This window comes from Belonocnema kinseyi, chromosome 7, assembly GCF_010883055.1.
Source record: "Belonocnema kinseyi isolate 2016_QV_RU_SX_M_011 chromosome 7, B_treatae_v1, whole genome shotgun sequence".
NCBI lineage: Eukaryota > Metazoa > Arthropoda > Insecta > Hymenoptera > Cynipidae > Belonocnema > Belonocnema kinseyi.
Window position 1 is genome coordinate 117,132,194 of NC_046663.1, and position 12,594 is coordinate 117,144,787.

Below are 12,594 nucleotides of genomic sequence, written 5' to 3' on the forward strand. Positions count from 1 at the left end.
GCATTATGCCTTTGAATGTAGGTCGTTCCCGCGTGTGTTGGACAACTAGATAGTATGTGAGCTAAATGCTCGGGGTGTGCATGGCACGCCCTGCAGCTATCAGCAGGAATGACTTGGCTCAAAATGTGGCGACGGTATGTTAAGGTGGAAATGACACCGTCTTAGCATGCAAAAATGAAACCCTCTGTACCAGGCTTCAATCCGGGCGATTTAAGGAAAGCAAACGTTAGCTCACAAGACATTGACTGATCCTTCACATTTCTGTGGAAGATACCGTGCATCCTCTTATCGAGGAGCTGTTCACGAAAGTTTTTCTCTTGTGCATTCTTAATCCGGGCTTTCAGGAGTGAGTACTCCAGATAGATTAGATTTGATGCATTTTGCTCACCCCTAATACTGAAGTCAAGTCCGAGTGTTTCAGCAGGCACCTCCGCTGCTTTGTACAGAAATGCTCCTTTGCCCACTTCCTCGTGATTCCTGACCATTTTAAGAAGAGGGTCTCTTCCATTTGCAACTCTATGTGCTGTACCCAGAATAATCCTGTTGTGAAGACATTAGAAAATTATAGATTGCACTAGTTTTAGGTTCTCCCAGCTTTTTTCCTAAAATAATAAATATTTTGTCTCAAAAATTTGGTATACGATAGCAAACATGCTAAAGGACGTCCCCACACACTTTTTTGTGGGTTTATTCAAAATAATTTATTTTTCTAAAGATGTGTGTGTATTTCGAGGTTATATGTGTTACGATTCTCTCCTATAATTATTCTTCTTGAGTTCTACCGACAGAATCGGAACGACAGAGACCTACATTATGACGAAATATCACATTCCCTTAACGTAATAGTTCTTTCTTTTAGGACCTTAAAAAAAGTTTGACAAAGATTGATTTGATCCGTACACTTTTTCAAGAGTTATCGTGTTTAGAGACGGACGGCTGCACGGACAGACTTACAGAAAGACGCTATCATAAAAACTTGATTTTCAGATTCAGGGGGTCTAAAAACGTGGAGATTCGTTAAAAACTATGTTGTCAAATTTTGTACAATTATAATACTTTGATAAAAAGCGATTCAAAAAGAAGATGAAATAAAGTCCAAATCTGATACTGTAAGATCTCATGTTGTTTCAAATCAAACCAGTTGCTCTCTCTGTACGGCCGCGCATAAATTGTTCTCGTGTCCAGAACTCAAGAAAAAATTTGGGAAAGCACGATTTCAATTTTTGAAATCTAAAAAGTTTTGTTTGAATCGTTTTGCAGCTGGGTATTAGGGTGGCTCAGAAACGCTTTTTTGTTTTAGAGAGCAACGATCCACCCATTTTTTCCGAATCCGAAAAAAGAAATTCCCTAATTTTTTATTTCTTTATTTTAACAGGTGCCGGTTTTGACTTGAAGTTTCCCGTGTAAAATGCATGGGGAAAAATCACTTTTTGGAGTTTTTGGAATAGTTTTTTAGGGTTTGAAAAAATATGATGGGAAAGTATGCGGGCCTGTAGAGAATTATTCAACGAAGAATTTCAGATATCAGAAACATGTATTTGATACCCCTACACACCCCCACGAGTACCATAAAACTACCCTTAAAACAAAAAATGTTAATTGTTCATAAAATCGACCTTTTGAGCACCGTATTCCGGTCTTTTTTTTAATTAAAATAAATAATATTGGCCTAGTGGAATATTTATTTTCCTTAATTAATTAATTTTCAATTATTAAGCAAATGGAATTTGTTTAAATTTTTTTTTTTCAAAAATCGTTTTTTTTTTCCTTAAAATTATTACTATTAGTCTACTGGAATACTTAATAACATTAGTTTATTAATTTTTAATTGTTTAAACTAATGGAATATTTTTTAATATTTTTTTAATTCGTTTTTTTCCTAAAAATTATTACCATTGGTCTAGTGGAATATTTATAAACATTAGTTTATTAATATTCAATTATTTAAAAAAATGAATTTGCTTAAATAATTTTCTTTCGAATTTTAAAAAAATAAAAATGATTACTGTGGGTCTAGTGGAATATGTATCAGTAATATTTGAGTAATAATTTTCATGCAAAAAAATTCAAAACAAAAAAAATTAATCAAACAATGTTGATAAATATTCCACTGAAAAAATATCAATAATTTTTAATACAAAAATTATGAAAGTAAATTCCATTTTTTTAAAATGGAAAATTAATCAAATAATGTTATTAAATATTCCACTAGACCAATAGTAATAATTTTGAAGGAAAATTTTTTTTGAAAATAATTGTTGAAACAATATAAGATTATTTAAACAATGTTAATAAATATTCCACTAGACTAATACTAAAAGATTTTAGGGGAAAAAACGAATTTTCAACAAAAAATTACTTAAACAAATTCCATTTGTTTCAATAATTAAGAATTAATTAACCAATGATAATAAATATTCCACTAGGCCAGTATTTTAAATTTTACGTGAAAAAAGACGAGAATACAGTGTTCAAATGCCGATTTCCAGAAGAATTGAAATTTTTGGTTTTAACGGTATTTTTCAAGTACTCGTGGGGGTGTGTTAGGGGTGTAAAACTTATGTCAGATACATGAAATTCTTCGTTGGATAATTCTCTACAGGCCCCCATACTTTCCCTTCACATTTTTTCAAACACTAAAAAATTATTTTAAAAACTGAAAAAAGTGATTTTTCCCCATGAATTTTACATGGGAAACTTCCAGTCGAAACCGGCATCTGTTAAAATAAAAAAAATTAAAAAATTAAAATTAGGGATTTTTTTTCGGACTTGGAAAAAAGTTGGGAGGATCGTAGTCCTATAGCATGCAAAGACATTTTGCCGTGCTTTTTTGGACCACCCTACTGGGCCCTGTGTGGCTGATTGTAAAAGTTCGTACTCCTGCGTTCAGTGTCGAATGAGACACCATACATTATTAAATTTTGAACAAAATCATATAGAGAAAACAGATGCATTTGCCTCAAGTTCGAATTCTTTAAATGTAAATACGCCTACATCGTCAAACAGCGAAACTCCAGTTGTTCAATCGCATCATGCGGCATCGAATCCGATAAAACCTACTAAAGTTTTACTTGCAACAGCCAAAATAGTTGTTTCGTCTAGTTCTGGACGTTCGGTCCCGGTTCGTGCTTTTGGGCTGGGAAATGTTTCAACTGGTAAAACACGTCTTATGGCTCCAATAAAAATTCGTTCGCGATCGGGTCAAGTCCGCTGTTTTCCACAAACGCGTTGATTTTGGATAATCTTACGCATTATGTACCCGCGGTTAATAATGATGTTTTATCAAAGCACATTTGCAAAATCTTGACTTCGCTGATGACGATGTTACAGGGCCGCAGCCTATTCATGTTATCATCGCTTCTGACCTCTATGATTCAGTGCTACTCGAAGGACTTAAAAAGGGTCGTTTTGATGAGCCCGTTGCTCAAAATTCAGCATTCGGCTGGATTCTTTCGGGGAAGAATTATAGTTTTCGCCCTGATTTGCCATCTGTAGAATCACGTTCGACATTGGTACCTTCCGTCTCGCGTTTAACTAAATCCGAAGAGGAATGCGAATTGCATTTTAAATTAACGCATACTAGAACTGTCGAAGGTCAAGATATTGTTCGATACCCATTTAAATCTGCACCCCCAATTAATATCGGTTCTTCTCGAAAAATAGCTGATAAGGCCTTATTATCATTTTTAAAACGGGGTAAGTACTCTCCAGAACTTTTTTGTCGATATAAAATGTTTATGGATGAGTACGAAAGTTTAAGCCACATGTCACGAATTTGAAGCCGATCACGTGAACTCGATCCGACGCAAGTAGTCTACTTAACTCATCATCCAGTAATCAGGGAAGAAGAGCCTCAGTCAGTGTAATTACTATCTAGCAATAGTTTTGAGTAGATTGGAGTGAGAAAAAAATTGTTTATAATGTTTTAAACAAATTAATGAACAAAAGGCATTTTTTGTGATTCGCCATTATTAGTTGTTAGAAATTTACAGTTTTTATATAGAATATGAGAGGAGTGTATGCCTAATTATGATTATTTAAAAATATCTGCTGCTTGGCAGCATTATTTAAACAATTTTTCTAAAGAAATACACAGTTTTCGTATGTCACAATGAATAGGCTCCATTTTTTGCAGAATCAACCAACATTATCTGGCCAATCATTCCTTGTTGTCATTTTTTTTTTAATTAACAACAACTGGTAATTATTTTAGTAATATTTATGAACAAATTCACTTTTTTTAACATGATTTCACGAATAGGGCCAATTTTTCTTGCGAAACCTACTAAATATGTATCGTTAGTGACTCCTAGCTATAATTTTGTTCAAATTGATAAAAAATATTAATTTTTAAAACAATTTTTTATAATTAAATGCACATTTTGACCATTTTTCCAAGAATAGGCTTCATTTTTCTTGCGAAGTAAACTAAAAACGTATTTGCAATAACTTTGCTATTATTCTTTGCCAACGGATAAGGTAAGTGAATTATTTAAATAATTTTTATAAACAAATGTACATTTACTCACTTTTGCAGGAATAGGCTTATTTTTTCGCGGAATAAGCTAGAAATGTCTCACCAATGACTCCTTGTTGCCTTGTTTGTCCAATCAACAAGAACTGTTCATGATTTAAACAATATTTATTTAGAAAAGCACAGTTGAACCATTTTTCTATGAAAAGTATTAATTTTCTTTGCGAAACCAATAATAAATAGCTTGCCAATTATTCCTTCTTGTGACATTTGTCTAATTAGGAAAAAGTATTGATTGTTCACATAATATTTATGAACAAATTCACAGTTTGAACATTTTTCAATGATCACTTTTTTTGCGGATCGAGCTAAAAAAACCAAGGTCATTACATGTATTAATCAAAGGTGTGATGGGTTTGTAGTTATAGTGTTATCAAATGATGTATTTATTGGGAATCGTATCTTGGCAACAACCGATGATGTAAATAATTTATTCCATAAAATATCATGATTGTTCCTGAAAAGTTGAACTGCTTTTGGTCCTGATGCTTTATTAGCGTACATAACGAACAGTCGTTAAACCTCTTCACCATCGCGATGTTCAATCGTCATGGTCATCGCATCGTCAAGGTAGCGGTTGATGAGTAAAGGTTTTTTTGCTTTTTTAATTAACTTCTACATTTTTTTACTTTTATTTTATTTTTTTTTGTTTCTTTTTTTCAAGGGACTTATTTAATGAATGTTAAGTTTTTACCAATAACGCTTCAGCATCATCCGACAGAGCTTTTATTTTTTTCTTATCTTTGACCATTGAAGAGCTAATCTTAAGATCTGAAGATATCAGGAGGTAATGGATGATATCATTGTTGGTCAGTACTCAATTCGACATTCTGCTATTTTCGCGCCTTGCCTTGCGAAAAATCTTGTTATTAGCCTGTTCGGGCTCCTCTGATAGCCAGCCGAAAGGTACATCCACGGATCTGATGATCTCTGCACCATGAATGAGAACTTTATGGACTGATGGTGGCATTGGATACTAGACATATAATGTCCCACAAGGCTTTGCAGTTTTTGAACAAAATGTTTTGAATTGATCACAGTCGACCATCCTACCACAAGTTAACACTTGCAAGATAGTATAAAACCTGACGATCAATTTTTCATCTATCCTAGTCTGTTTCGCTACACCCTGAGCTTGGGCAAAGAAAGAGCGAGCAACATTACCAGTGTTGGTTGTTCCTAAACCTTGTTTTACATCATCGACTAAAATTGATATTTTAAATTTCAGTACATCTTGAATGTGTTTCTGTTTCAATTTTTAAAATTCTTTTTCTTCCTTCGTTCTACCCAACCGAAAGAAATCTTTAAGTTTTCTTTAGCGAAATAACTTGGCCCATTTGAGTCTATAAACAAAGTCGATTTGAAACAAAATAGTCTCGGAGATAGTTTGAGAGATTTGGGTCCTTTTCAAGATCCTTTTAGTGGTCGTTTTAAGAGTAGTGCGACGGTAATATAATGTTCCTTTTGTATTCGTCACGTACCGGGCGGACAGAGTTATTTACAGTAATTGGTCGTGGTTAATCCGCTCTCCCTTTTCAAATTTCTCTTCAAATTATTAACACTTTTTTTTAATTGATGAATTTTCTCATTATACTTATTTATAATTATAACTTATATACTGATATACAATTTTCTAGTTGAATTCAAAAATGTTGTCTTTTTTGGCGTATCTCATTTCATTTACGAGAAACGTCGTATTAATTCCAATTTTAAGCATTTAAAAAAAAAGTTAGATATCTGAAATCATCGAAACCCGTAGATTCCGAATTATTATGTTTTAGGTTGTTAACTATAAAATTTAAAAAATGTACTTTCAAATTTTAATACGAAAGCTTAACAAAGGACCATTGAGTGTCGGCTACTCTATTGAGATAGCCTCTCTGCTCGTTATTTATGATCGTATTCTTATTTCAATTTCGGAAAGGATATTTTAAAGCCTTCAGACCATTTAAACGAGCTTCCTGGACCTTTAAAAATATCTACCTGAGTGCCTGCGGAGAATTTCTTTGAGATTCATTGACCTAAAGAATTTTTAGTATATACTCAAAGATTCTTTTCGGTAGGGTAGGTGCATTGGCTGAACCTTTCTGAAAATCAAGATTATGAGCTATATGAAGTAGAAACTTCATGAAGCGTAACCAACAGTGTAACGTCGAAAGACCGAATTTGTAATAATTTTCGTTGCACTTGAGCTGTTTAATATGAGTCAAATTATTTATGTATTTCGGGCCAACTCGACAAATTTTGCTTGAATTTCATATAATGCAACTTTCTCAAGCAAGTTCGTGCAGTGATTGTATTTTTGTAAATCGAGCAAACTGTTCTCTTTTACAAATTCAAACTTCATCGTCCGACAAAAGTGCACTGATTTAGGTGTCTCGTTACTCCAAATAACATTTTCGTCAGCTTTCAACTGAAATGGACCAAACGATAACAAAAATATGGAAGAATCATCTACATTATTATTATGTATCCTGCATTTAAACTTATCATTTTCATCATCATTTGATTCTTCCTTATCAGCATCAGAATCAGGTAAGTCATCATCATTGTTTTCAACATCATTGGACATGTTCTCATTATCTTTAAACTTAGCATCAATCTCCATTAGGCAAGACCACTTTTGGCGCGTAGTTTGTTGTCCACTAGCGCTATCCATTCCCCATTTACCTACGAGAACTATATTTTTTTTATAAAATTCTTCCAGCTCATCTTTATTGAATTTTGAAAGAATTCTCTTTACTTTGTGCCACAATAATGATATAAAGTGTATCTCTGCTTCTGATTCAGATACATTAATGTGGTCAGATTCTAGATAGCAATCATTTTTAGCTTCTACATTTCAGCATGCACTTTTAATTTATGATTTTTTCTTGCTGTCAAATCTAAGTCCACGTACATTGCTAAAATGTTACGGAAATCAGTCGACGATCCATTTTTTTATCATCGAGAACATTTTCTTACTTGAGGCACACCATTATTTTGTGCATCAATCCCAAGATTATCACTGAAGTCCACCGTGAAATCACTTTCCAAGAACATTGCGTACTTACTGATGAATTGACTTTTATTCCATGTCACACTTCGCCACTGTCGACAAAATTGTGGATTGAATGTATCACGCAGTTTCATTTTTATTTGCAATAACTGTTTTTCAGAGAATTCATTTACACTTTTTATGCCATCCATTATCACATCGATCTTATTACTAATTTGGTTCAAGTCACTATTCCAAATGAATTAAACAATTGAGTGCAGATGGCGCGTCATCTATTCTCAATTGTTTTTATAGTTTTTCGACAAAAATAATAGACGGTACATTTGTACATGGAGCGCGCCACCTGCACTCATTTGTTTTGTCATCACGGTTCGTAATCCAAATGTCGACTGATAATTTCTTCCAACCGAATATACAACATGTTTTCCTGATTCTTGATGCTTTTTCTAAAATATGTGGATGAAAAAATGAATTACAGAATTAGCAATTCAACTTTATGTAAAATCATTCAGAATAGTGTCTCGAACCAAAGTAGTAATAAGATCGATGCGATAACAAATGACATAAAAAGTGCAAACCAATTATCTGAAGAACTTTTATTGCAAGTAAAAATGAAGCTGCGTGATACATTCTATCCACAATATTGTCGACAGTGGCGAAGTGTGACGCGGAATAAAAGTCAATTCATCAGTGAGTGGTCTTGGTAAGTGATTTCACGGACTTGCTGGCAATCATTCGAAATAGGAATTAGAATATTGTTTAAATAATGAACAGTTCTTGTTAATTGAACAAACAAGGCAACAAGGAGTCATTGGTAAGAGATTTCTAGCTGACGCCACGAAAAAATAAGCCTATTCCTGAAAAAGTGACCAAAATGTACATTTGTTTATGAAAATTATTTAAATAATTAACTTTTCTTATCCGTTGGCAAAGTTCATAGCAAAAAGTCATTGAAAATACATTTTTACTTTATTTCACAAGGGAAATGGAGCCAATTCTTGGGAAAATGGTCAAAATTTTTATTTAATTATAAGAAATTGTTTTAAAAATTAATATTTTTTATAAATTTGAACAAAATTACAGCTTGGAGTAACTACCAATACATATTTAGAGGGTTTCGCAAGAAAAAATTGGCCCTATTCGTGGAATCATGTTAAAAAAGTGAATGTTTTTATGAATATTATTTAAATAATGACCAGTTGTTGTTAATTTGAAAAAAATGACAACAAGGAGTCATTGACAAGACATTTTTGGTTGATTCTGCAAAAAATGGAGCCTATTCATTGTGACATACGAAAACTGTTTATTTGTTTATGAAAATTATTTAAATAATACTGCCAAGCAGCAGATATTTTAAAATAATCATAATTAGGCATACATTACTCTGATATTCTATATGAAAACTGTGAATTTCTAACAACTAATAAATGCGAATCACAAAAAATGTCCTTTGTTCATTAATTTGTTTAAAACATTATAAACAATTTTTTCTCACTCTAATCTACCGAAAACTATTGCTAGATAGTAATTCCACTGAATCAGGCTCTTCTTTAATCAATGCGCAGATCTTAAATAAAGAAGTAAATCTGAAAAGTTATGGTAAAAATATTGTTTATCTTGTTGTTAAATAAAAAATTTTGGCTTAGCCCAATCGAAATTGTCGCACCGACTTGATATACCCGAAAGCCTTACGCTCATTTTAAAAAAAGTCCAAATCCATTGAAAATTGGGTTGTTGACAGACTTTTGGCCCCAAAAAGTGCTTTCGGCTACACTGTGCGGCTGTTCGAAGTGTTTTTAATGCGTCTCGATTAACGTCAAATTTTACATCGCTTAATGATCACATGCATGTTGGGCCCAAATTACAAACTAATCTATCCGAAGTTCTTTTGCAGTGGTGAACTTACCACTTTGTTTATACTGCAGATATTGAAAAAATGTATAGACAGATTCTCATCAATGCAATGGATCGCAATTGAATCGCAAATGGTCCTAGACGAGGGACTTCAGCACCCTAAAGGCTCGATCAACATTACTCATCAGATTTATAGTGATGATTGCCTTTTTGGAGCAGATTCAAAAGCTGCAATAATTGAAATTCGAAAGGACGTAAAAAATTAGCTTCAAAAGGGTTATTTTAAGTTGAAAAAATGGGCCAGTAACTCGCCATCGCTACTCGTGGATATTGATCCGTTAAAATACGGCTTAGCCGTCTAAAATTCCTTAGATGGAAACGATTGTTTAAAGGTTCTTGGTATCGTCTGTCATCCCATCTTGGATGTCTATCGCTTTAAAATACAACGACGAGAATTGCTCGTTTATTTGACCCCTTCGGTTGGGTATCGCCGGTATTAATTTTAGCTAAAATTTGTATGCAAAAGCTCTGGATTAAATCGATCTCTTGGGATGATATTTTACCAGACGATCTTTCAAAATCTTGGAACGAATATCGTGTGAATTTAATTAAATTGAAAAATTTTTTTATTCCGCTATGGACAGGCCAAGGAAGTGAGGTTATTGACAACACACTTCATGGGTTCTCAGACGCTTCGAATGTCGCTTATGCCGCAGTATTTTATCTTCGTTTGACTTTAAAATCTGGAGAAATTCACGTTGTTTTATTATCAAGTCGAACTAGAGTAGCACCGATAAAATCGCAAACACAAACAGTTCCACGCTTAGAATTTTGTGGTGCTTTACTTCTTGCTAAATTGATTTCAGCTATTAGAAATACTTCGCAATTCTCAGAACTAAAATCGATATGCTGGACTGCTTTAACTAATGTTTTAGCTTGGATAAATAAGTACTCTTCCGATTTGAAAATGTTCGTTGATAATCGCATCGCTCTTATTCAGGCGGTAGCACCGTCTAGTATTTGGAAACATGTACCGTCCAAGGATAATCCTGCCGATTTAGCTTCGCGTGGTGTTTTTGCTTGTAAACTTTCCGAAAATGATCTTTGGTAGCATGGTCCGACGTGGCTGAGTCAAACTGAAAAATTTTGGCCTTCAGTCGGGAACGTTAGGAACTTCGAAACCGATTTGGATTTCCGAGTGCAAACTCATCACGCATATGAACAACCTACATTTTGCTTAGAAAATCTATCAACTCGAATCTCGTGGCTCAAACTTGTGCATATTTTAGCGCATGTCCTTAAGTTTTTGTCTGTTAAAACCGGATTCTCCCCTGTTAAAATGAAAATCGGAAATGATGTCTAGTATCGTGAAATATTGCAGTGAAAGTGAAATTGTTTGGCTCAAGTATATTCAGTCAATTATTTTTTAACGCTTCTTCAATTTTAGATAGAAAAATCGAATTAGAACGGAACAGTCCATTGATATCATTAAATCCGTTGCTTGATAAAAACAAAATCCATCGCGTTGGAGGAAGATTAGCTAACGCAGCAATGGAATTTAATCGAAAATTCACAATTATTATCAAGGCACATCCTATTAACTTTGCTAATACGACATGTTAATGGGAAATGTTTGCACTGAGGAACGCAATTGACTTTGAGTCTGCTAAGACAAAGCTTTTGGCTTATCCGAGGAAGACAAACAGTTAAATCTATCATATACAAATGTATTCCTTGTGTTCGAATTCGTGCGGATATTTCAAATCAAATAATGGGTGCGTTGCATAAAAGCCATATCACGCGACCTACAAGACCCTTTACTCACGTTGGTATCGACTATGCGGGCCCGGTCCAAGTAACGATTCATCGGGGTTGAGGATACAAGTCTCATTCAGCTTTTATAACAGTGTTTGTTTTGCGATTCGAGCCATTCATCTTAAATTAGTCGCTGATTATACTGCTGAAGCATTTCTCGCTGCATTTAAGCGTTTCATTTCCCTTCGAGCGATACCTCACAGGATTCACAGTGATAGAGGGACGATTTTCCAAGGTGCTAGTCGCGAACTTGACGAAACTTTTAAAGGGGCGACACAAACCCCTGAAGTTCGAGCGTATTTGCTGAATGATAAAATTCGACGGGATTTCATTCCCCCCGCAGCGCCGCATTTTTGTGGGATTTGGGAATCTGGCGTGCGATGTACAAAACACCATTTGCGATGCTTTCTCGTAACCCAAACTCCTTCTTTCGAAGTATTAACAACATTATTGTGCGAGATAGAAGCGTGTTTGAATTTAAGGCCATTGTGCATTCAATCAGATGATCCAGAGGATCTAAAAGTTTTGACATCAGGTCGTTTTCTAATTGCACTGTTAGAAATTTCTGTATTAAGTTTAATACACATGTATTGGAAATTTTTTTCGCATATGTATATTAAATTTAAGATACCACCAAATTTGAAAGTTCAAACACACATGAAATTTAATACACATGTGTATTAAATTTAATACAGATGTATACTGAATTTAATACAGATGTGTATTGAATTTAATACAGATGTATATGGAATTTAATACGCATTTGTATTAAATTCAATATACATCTGTATTAACTTTAATACAACATGTGTATTAAATTTCAGATGTATGTTTCAACTTTTAAATTTTGTGGTATCTTAAATTTAATATATGTATGCGAAAAAAACTTCCAATACATGTGTATTAAACTTCATACAGCAATTTCTAACAGTGAATTACGTTTTTGCAATTAACTACATGAAGAGAGATTTTTTAGTGTACTAAAAAATCTCTCATCATGCAGTTAATTGCAAAAAATTCAATTACGTATTTTTGGGTCTAGTTTTAGAATGATACCAAACATTAATTTTTCAAATAATTTATATACTTTAAATAAATATATAGGTGTGCCTATAAACTACAATTCAAATAAGTTTGTGAATCTATATAGTTGTTCCACGAAGTTGCAGACCGTAGAACTGAAGGTTTTTGCTTTTCTTTTTGACCCTCCTCTTTCTCCACCTGTTTGTGGACTGATTTTCATTATAATTCTGAAACAAATTAAATAAATGGAAAATTTAATACTCAATTAATATAGGGGCATACATTTTAAATTAGGAAAAATTTATAAAGTCATAGACTGTTTCTAAAAAATTTACCCGCTTCGCAGGTACATTCTCATCGCGCACACGTA

The 12,594-nt window shown here is 33.5% G+C and overlaps 2 protein-coding genes across 5 annotated transcripts in view; one reads left to right on the forward strand and one right to left on the reverse strand.

Moving 5' to 3' along the window:
- The window catches only part of LOC117176213, a 74,874-nt gene extending 66,989 nt beyond the window's left edge, over positions 1–7,885 (reverse strand). The window contains exons 1-2 of one of the 3 annotated variants that reach the window (XM_033366347.1): positions 7,854–7,885; positions 4,530–4,842 (exon numbers count right to left, since the gene is read on the reverse strand). The gene's annotated coding sequence lies outside the window, so the exon portion shown is untranslated. Of the gene's footprint in view, positions 1–4,529; positions 5,884–7,587 lie in introns of those variants that run through there. The other 2 variants (XM_033366346.1, XM_033366345.1) reach the window with 2 other exon arrangements.
- The window catches only part of LOC117176212 (L-lactate dehydrogenase-like), a 111,633-nt gene that overhangs the window by 19,119 nt on the left and 79,920 nt on the right, over positions 1–12,594 (forward strand). The gene's annotated exons all lie outside the window — the stretch shown is intronic.